Below are 9,122 nucleotides of genomic sequence, written 5' to 3'. Positions count from 1 at the left end.
CTCTTTAAAAATGCAACGCCACGTCCCCTTGCCTCATACCCACTAGTTCCCTTTTCTGCTTCATTTTTCTCTGTAGCACTTATCACTATCTGGAAATCCATATATTTGCTTATTTCTGTGTTTACTGCCACCCACCCCCACACTGGTCTACAAACACAATGAGGGCACTGATTTTTTGGTCTGTTTAGTTCACTGCTGCATCCGCAGTACCCGAGTCACAGAGGCTGCTCTGTAATTTGCACCCCCCACACGCCTGGCTTGCTATCCATGGCTTGCGGCACCTTGAGTTGCTCTTCCAGAATTATGTGCGTTTGCCTTTAATTTTACCCATTTAGATATCTTTACAAAGGTGGAAGATCAGCATGGATGAGAAAAGCAGGAACGTGAAGGCGCTTTCTGGGGTGATGGAGATGTTCTATATCGCAATAGGAGTTTGGGTTGCACAGCTGTGTGCCTTTGTCAAAACCCATTCAGTGGCATACATAAGATTTGTGCAAACTGCCATTTGGAATTTTACCTATACACAAATATTGAATTTGGGGGAATGAGAATCTTGCCGAGAAATATTTGGGAGGAAGTGAGCTGATATCTGCAACTTCCTCTGAAACGTATCAGCACTCAAGATGGATTAGCAGACGGAAATCAGGAAGGACACATTCGAGATAAAGTAGAGTAAAATATAACCAGTCGACTTCATGCGATCACTGTAAAATTCTTTAGACTTCTTGGTATGCTCGGGAATTTTTATATTAATTTTTGGAGATAAAAATCATGAGCAAAGCACTCTATCCTTTTGTGGGGAGAAGGGTACACGGGTTCCGTGAAGTACCATTTTCAGAGTAGTTTTCACTGTGCTCCTGGTTTCCTTTTCCTTCTTGAGTAAAGTGTTGCAACATGGATGCCATTGTAGATAGACAGGACTGTGACTCCCAGTTCATCTCACTCTGTCTTGATTTATAAAGTGGATGGCAGGTGTTTTAGAAAGCCCTGTGGTATTTTTTTTGAGCAAAGAAGGATAACTGAAAAGTCCAAGGGATATACTGGCTTCAGGTACAGCTGTATTTTAATATTTATATCAATACATTTTTCTGTCTTGGAATTTGGGGATACATACCACTCACTCACTCACTCACTTACTCCACATTTATTTATTTATTTATTTACCCATTCGTGTCTCCCTCCTTCCTGTCTTTTACTTTTCTTTTAATCGCCCATTCTTATAGAATCTCACTGTTATAATTAATATCAGACAAGCAAAATGAGGAATAATGCTTTTTCATATTAATAATTGACATGTTATGTACCTCAAAAACAGGTATAAGAGTGTAAAGCAATTATATTCCAATAAAAAAAATTAACGTTAGAATCTACAGTCTATGCGGTGTCATTTTAAATAATAAGGTTTATTTCTACTTCTTTATCAATGTTACATTTGGATACGGTTGCCAGATCTAGCAAATAAAAATTCCAAACCCTGGGTGAATTTGAATTTCAGATGAACAATGAATACTTTTTAAAAATATATTTATTAAAAAAAAAAGAAACATATGTATATATATTTATTGCTCCATGCAATATTTGGGGCATATTTATACTAAAAAAAAAAAAAAAGCAGTGATTTTCTGAAATTAAACTTTAGCTGAGCTTCCTGTACTTTTTTCTGACTATCTTACACACAGACTCACCTCACTTACATCACCTGTAGAGTCCAAACCTGGGAAACATCACTGATTTTTAAAAGTCTTCTGGAATAATTGTATATTGATGGAAAAGTTGCAGACATAGTACTGAGAGTCCCAGTATAGCCTTCACTCAGTCCCCCAAAGTTAAATTTTCTAAAACCATGCTGCATTTGTCAAAACTAAGAAATTCACATCGGCACAGTGGTATTCACTAACCTCCAGACTTTATTTGGATCTTACCAAGTTTTCCACTGATGTCCTTTCCTCTGTTCCAGGATTCAAATCGACCGTAGCATGTATTTAAGAAGTCTGATTTTCTTTTAAATTTGCATATTTTTGGAAGCGAGGTTGAGTGTGTTTATCTGCCTTTTATTATAAAAGAGCAACTTTCTGTGATTTTTTGAAGGATTATCTTAAGTTTTTGCAGGCTACCAAAATGTTTGTAGGAGAGGCACAGCAAAAAGAACATAACCTGAGGCACAGATTATTTCCTAATACGTTTTCGTTTTGTTAGAATCTGGGCGTGCTGGTGGGAGTGCACTGTACGTGTGAATACCTCTTCATTTCTGAGCTCAAATTATAGTAGTAATACTATTTATTGAGCAATTACTATGTGCCAGAATCTGTGATGTTATAATCAAATCATGAGCCCCATGAGGACAGAGGCAGTCCTTTACCCATTTTTGGAAACCCAGCACAGTAGCTGGCATATAGGCTGTGCTCTGTAAACATTTACCAAATAAATGAGGCAGATAATTGTTCTCCCCAAGCCCATCACCACCAGTTTAACTGGTTTAAAAAGTTTAGATTGTAAATTAGTCAGGTGAGGCTAAGTTATGTAGGGGTAATAATGAATCCCTGAATCTCAGTGGCTTAAGCAAACAAATGTTTATTTCTTGTTCCTACCACATGGCTGAGTTAGGGTAGAGGAAGCAGGGGTGGGGCTCTTCTCCACTCAGTCACTCAGAGACTCAGGCTGACAGATGTTCAGACAACTCCACCCCTGCACCCTTGGTCCCCAAGCCGGGGTAAGAGAGAACAGAAGGTTGCACCCTGCTTCTTAATGACACTGGTCACTTCTGCTATGGCCCTTTGACTAGAACTAGTTCCATGGCTTCACTTAGCTGCAGAGGGGCTGTGAAATGTAGTCTTCTTTGACCTCCCAAACAGAGGGAACTAAAAGGTGACTTGGTGGACCTGTGGCATTGTGTGTCATGCGTGTAATCGCTTTCCTTTAAGCGGAGCTCACTTGTGATACGTGGCTAAACAGTACCAAGGTGGAAAGAAATCATCCATTTCTATTCACTTGCCTGAACTCCCAGCAGAGGGTGGCACAAAAAAGATGCACTGTCAGGGCTTGTGGATGGAATAAATACATGAATAAATCAAACGAATGGTCATCTAACTTTCTGCCTGGCTTTGGAAAGCACACACTCTGCATCATATTTAATTCCCTCACTCCCAGGCTGAACCCTTTAAGAGACCCTAATTAGATTCTTAGAAGAAATAATACCTATCAGACAAACAAATGACAGGAGGTTGCCTGTGGAGCTGAACTCCAGGCTGAGAAAATGTAATAAGAGGGCCTATCCCTCCGGGAACGAGACAGAGATGAGGGGAAAAGGTCGTGCCAATTCCTAGCGGGCACCGTGCCCGGGAGGAGTGTCCTTCCAGGATCAGAGCCCTATTCGCTGCTAGCCTGACGAGGAAGAGGCATCACTTTTATGTGACCTTAAGGACGTACTTTGTTTCTGAGAAATGAAGCTCCAGAGAGTTCTGGGTTGTTGGTAGACAAGGGTGTTTCACAACCCAAAGGGCTGTATTACAGGCACTATGGGGAATGTCAGACCATCTCTACGCTACAGTTTGGCAAAGCACCAGCCAGGCCTCCTGGGAAAGCGTGACACCTTCCTGTACTGGAATACAATCACTATTTGTTATTCTCCTGGGTGAATACACACATGCTTTGTCACAGTATCGTAAGGTCTCACAAAAGACCTCAGAATCATTCTAGAACAACCAGCTCAATTTGCAGATGAGGAAACTGGAACCCAGACAGTTAAGCTTAGCACCGTTTGATATCTGTGGCTGGGCAGGTTGCGCACTGCCCAGCTTAGAAGGTGCTAATAATGCAGGCCCCGTGTGAGTAGCGCCTCCTGGAGGCGTGCAGTTTGATCGTCCTACATCCTTCCATTGTGAAGAAAAAATGATCTGTTGCTTTGAATGAAAAATGTGTATAAATTTCAAGTATCTTTGAACCGAGATGATTTAGAGATGATTAGATTTCCAAAATTTTGAAGAGTCGCATATTCCTGCTTTCTTTCTGAAAGTCAGTATTCCATTGCAGCTAAGAGCTCAAATTCGGGAATCAAGAGAGAAATGTAATTCGACCACTGATTAGCTGTGACCTTAGGCAAATCAATTTACCTCTCTAATATCAGGCTGTTCATTTGTCATATGGACAAAGTTACCTACAAGTGAGCCATTCCCCTTACTTTTCTGCCTGCTCTGAACTTGTTCCAGGTAGGAGCGGGCTCACCTTAGACGGTGGACCAATAAGCCCATCAATCAGAAATCCCAGTCCCTGCTGTCCCAGACTCCTTCGCAACTAGGGGCATCCGTGTGACCCCGCTTTGGCCAAGGGGAGTGCTGCCTTCGTTTCCAGGAGATTCGATGACACGTGAGTCCCTTTCATTCTTTTACCGAGTTGATTGGTCTTGGAGGCTGTGTCCAGCTGGGAAGAGAATCCATCTGCCAAGCTCTGAATCAGAAATCAGAAACCCAAGTTCTCACTCCAGCTGTGCCAGTGGTCCTGTCCTGTGCCCCTGGGCTAGCCACTTTTCCTTTGGGGATTTCTGTTTTCTCATGCAAAGTGAAGGGGGTTGGGTGGTGCCTGAGAGGTTATTGATTTATTTACATCCACAGAAAGGACTCTTCAGATGTCATGCCTGGCCCCACCGACCGCCACCCTTCTAGCTCCTCTGTGAGGGGAAGGTGCCAGTTGGCTCCCTGAGAGTCCAGGACACTCCCTGGGCCACGCGTCACCGTGGGAGGTGTGGCGAGGGCTGCAGCTCTGCTCTGCCCCTCCCCCACTCCTTCAGGCCGGGCAGGGTCTGAGAGTTATATTCACGGATGGGGGCGAGAGATTACGAAGCCCGTTTTATTCTAGAGCTTAAGCTGAGTGCTCTAAGCTAGCTTTTTAAAGGCAATTTTTTTTTTCCTTTTTAAAAATTGAAGTATAGTTGATTTATAATGTTGTGCTAATTTCTGCGGAAAAGCAAAGTGACTCAGTTATACACACACACATATATATATATTCCTTTTTATACTCTTTTCCATTGTGGTTTATCCCAAGAGATTGGCTGTAGTTCTCTGTGCTGTGCAGTAGGACCTTGTTGTTTACCCATTCTGTATGTGATAGTTTGCACCTACGAACCCTAAACTCCCAGTCTATCTTTCTCCCTGCCCCCATATACCTTGGCCACCACAAGTCTGTTCTCTATGTCTGTGAGTCGGTTTCTCTTTTGTAAATAAGTTCATTTGTGCCATATTTAAAAGGGATTTTACACTGGTGATTCTTAGGTCTAGGTTCAACTATTAATAAAGAAGTGTCTTGATTGCAATCTACTGTACCTTGCACGTGGCTCCCTAAGTAACTTTAGGAATGAGGTGGAGTTAGGGGGTGGTATAAGGCAGCGGTCCCCAACGTTTTTGACACCAGGGATGGATTTCCTGGAAGACAATTTTTCCACAGACGGGGGAGCAGGGGGGATAGTTCCGTGGTAATGCGAGCGATGGGGAGTGGTGGGGAGCGGGGATGAAGCTTTGCTCCCTCAGCCGCTGCTCACCTCCTGTTGTGCAGCCGGGTTCCTAACAGGCTGTGGACTGGCACCCATCCACGGCCTGGGGGTTGGGGACCCCTGGTATGAGGAGATGGACGGGGCAAGATTCAGGCATTCCTGGGGCTTCCTAGGTGGCACAGTGGTTAAGAATCTGCCTGCCAATGCAGAGGTCTCAGGTTCGATCCCAGCTCCAGGAAGATCCCACATGCCACGGAGCAACTAAGCCCGTGTGCCAAAAAAAAAAAAAAAAAAAAAGATTCAGGCATTCCTGGATCCCTGGTCTCAGTAGCACCTAAAAGACAAACTAAATCTCAACCCAAGCTAATTCCTACTGTAACCAAGCAGAAGCCTATGAGGCCTTCCCAGAATAGATCTCCATCCATGGCCTCTGCCTGCCTTTTGTCTGTAGAAAAACCTTCATCAAAGGAAAAATTTAATCAGACAAGTGAGAAAATGCAGAAGGGAAAACAGTTAAGCAAGACAAAATAAGAATACTTTTGCCATTAAACAAAGTCAAGGACCTTTAAGGCCTCCTCAAGGACTATAGATAATATTCTGAGTCATGTCCTTTGAGCTGTTTTGCAGATACTGAAACCCCCCCCAGGTGGAAGAAGTTAACTGTATGCTGCCCACAAGCACGGAGACCCCAGACTGGTTAGAACCAGAAGGTTAATGATGCTGACGCCTGATGACCTCACCATCAGCCAATCAGAAGAATGTCCACGGGCTGACCACGCCCTGCTCCTTAAACACTATGACTCCTGCCTACCCGCTCCAGGAGAGGACAGTTTCGAGAGCATTAGCCTGCTGTGGCCCCCTTTGCCTGGCAAAGCAATAAAGCCATTTTTTTCTACTTCACCCCAAACTCTGTCTCCACGTTTCTATTGGCACCAGTGAAGAGAGGCTGAGTGTTGGCAGCACTGCTAAACTCTTAACAAATATTTCTGAAACACTCAGTCCATGTCACAGCCAGCTCTAATGTGTTAAGATCCTAAAATTCTAATACATAGATTGGGATCAACACTGAACCCCAAATAACTATCCTTCCAGTGGTTTGTGGCTTCCACTCCTGAGACCTGAATAACCCTGGTGGTTCCAAGGGCACAGCATTGTGTGTGTGTGTGTGGGTGTGGGTGTGGGTGTGTGTTTTCCAGGGCATGTGTGTGGGAGGCCGTTATAGCCTTCCCCATCCCTCAGTTTCCATCATCCCACCACTCTTCAATATGGGCAGCTGACATTTTCTTAATCTGATGTGCTATTCCACATCCTCATCTTCAGTCCTCCTTCCCACCAGAGTCCCAACTCCACTTCTTGTATAAAAACTCTGGGGCTACATTTGCTGAGTAATCTCCAAAGATTTACCCTTCCTAAGGTAGCAGAATGGGTTCCATTCAGAAAACCAGCTTTCCTGAAAAGCAAACATCGAAAGTGCACAGCTGAGTCTTGGGCCCTGGCTTTCAACAATGCTAGGGGACTAGCTCTGTGACCAGGGACCCCAGGGCACTGTCACTCTTCTTCTCCATAAAAACACCAAATGGCAGGTGATGCCAGTGCTACGGGAGGGACCAGAGGCCCCGGGGGGGGGGGGGTGGCCAGGAAGGGAGGCTGTGGTGGCTTCTTTGGAGGCAGCGGCAGCTGCTGGGGTTCCCCCCTGGGGTTGGGGTCGGGGCCAAGGCCTCAGAGCTCGCGGAGGTAAGGCCGAGGACAAGGAGTGGCTCCTGTCACCAAGCTGGGCCACTGGTCAAGGACATGAAGATCAAGTTCCTGGAAGAAATCTGTCTCTTCTCTCTGCCCATCAAGAAATCTGAGATCATTGCCTTTTTCTTGGGGGCGTCACTCAAAGGTGAAGATTATGCCTGTGAAAAAGCAGACCCCTGCTGGCCAGCGGACCAGGTTCGAGGCGCTTGTCGCCATTGGGGATTACAACGGACATGTCGGTTTGGGTGTAGAGCTCTCTAAGGAGGTAGCCACTGCCATCTGTGGGGCCATCATTCTGGCTGAGCTCTCCATTGTCCCTGTGCGGCGAGGCTACTGGGGGAACAAGATCGGCAAGCCCCACACCGTCCCTTGCAAGGTGACTGGCTGCTGTGGGTCTGCGCCAGTGCATCTCATCCCTGCCCCCAGGAGCACTGGCATCGTCTCTGCCCCGATGCCCAAGAAGCTACTGATGATGGCCAGACTCGACAACTGCTACACCTCTGCCAGGGGCTGCACCGCCACCCTGGGCACATTCTTCAAGGCCACCTTTGATGCCATTTCCAAGACCTACAGGTATCTCACTCCTGATCTCTGGAAAGAGGCGATGTTCACCACGTCTCCGTATCAGGAATTCACTGACCATCTTGTAAAGACCCACACGAGAGTTTCTGTGCAGAGGACGCGGGCTCCATCTGTAGCCACCAAATAGTTTTATATGAGAAAAATAAAGTAGCACAGGCTATTGTTGAGGACACAGGCAGATGTTGTAAATTGGCCATGTGCATTGGATTCTTGATCTTTTTCCCTAGGCAGATTTAAAGGAAAAAAAAAAAAGGAAGTAGGCTACTTGATAGAATCTCTAATGGGCAGGGTGAGAACTCGATTCAATAACCGTTCCCAGCTATTCACTGTGCCAAGTTCTGTAGTAGATGTTCAGGAAACAGAGAAGTGAAAGAGATGCAGTTTTGCCCTTTCGGGGCTGGTGGCCTAGGGATGAAACAGACTATAAACAGGTAACTAAAATACTGACTAGCTCCAGCCAGTACCTCTCATAATTCAATATTCACATGAACTACCTGGGATCTTCCAAAAATGCAGACACAGAGAAGGAGATTTGGGAAAGAGCCTGAGATCTGCATTTCTCACAGGCTTCCAGGTGCTGCTGCTGCTTCTGGTCTAAAGACCACATTTTGATTAGCAAAGGATCAGGCATTGGAAGCATGGCCTCTAGAGCCTGACAACCCTGGGTTCAAATCCTGGTTCCTCCACTTACTAGCTGAGTGAACCTGGGGAAGCTGTTTAGCTCTCTGAGCCTCAGTTTCTTCCTCTGTACGAGGATAATAATTCCTGCTCAGGCTGTTGTGTCAGCATCAAATGGTATAATTCAGGTGAAGTGCTCAGCCCAGTACCTGGCACACAGTAAGTGCTCACTAAGTGGTGGCTGTTATTGGGATAGGCTATTAAGAACTATTCAATTAGTTTATTTTGTTTGTGTTTTGTAGATTTTTTCATTTTCATTTTTTAGAAGTAATTTTGTTGAAGTAGAGTTGACTTACAATGTTGCGTTAATTTCTGCCATGCAGCAAAGTGACTTAGTTATGAATATATACATTCTTTTCCATGTTCTTTTCCATTATGGTTTATCACAGGAGATTGAGTATAGTTCTCTGTGCTATGCATTGCTGTCTATCCATTCTATATATAATAATTTGCATCTGCTAATCCCACATTCCCAATCCATCCCTCCACTACCCCCTCCCCCTCGGCACCCACAAGTCTGTTCTCTGTGTCTGTGAGTCTGTTTCTGTTTTGTAGATGAGTTCATGTGTCGTATTTGCGATTCCACATATAAGCGATATCATATGGTATTTGTCTTTCTCTGTCTGGCTTCCTTCACTTA

The 9,122-nt window shown here is 44.9% G+C and overlaps 1 pseudogene; it reads left to right on the top strand.

The window, feature by feature from the left end:
* Positions 1 to 7,068: 7,068 nt before the first annotated feature.
* On the top strand, positions 7,069 to 7,931 carry LOC130861060 (40S ribosomal protein S2-like; annotated as a pseudogene).
* The last annotated feature ends 1,191 nt before the right edge of the window (positions 7,932 to 9,122 follow it).

Source organism: Hippopotamus amphibius, chromosome 9 (genome assembly GCF_030028045.1).
Source record: "Hippopotamus amphibius kiboko isolate mHipAmp2 chromosome 9, mHipAmp2.hap2, whole genome shotgun sequence".
Classification (NCBI taxonomy): domain Eukaryota; kingdom Metazoa; phylum Chordata; class Mammalia; order Artiodactyla; family Hippopotamidae; genus Hippopotamus; species Hippopotamus amphibius.
The sequence above is the reverse complement of the archived record's forward strand: the minus strand, read 5'-3'. Positions and strand labels throughout refer to the sequence as shown.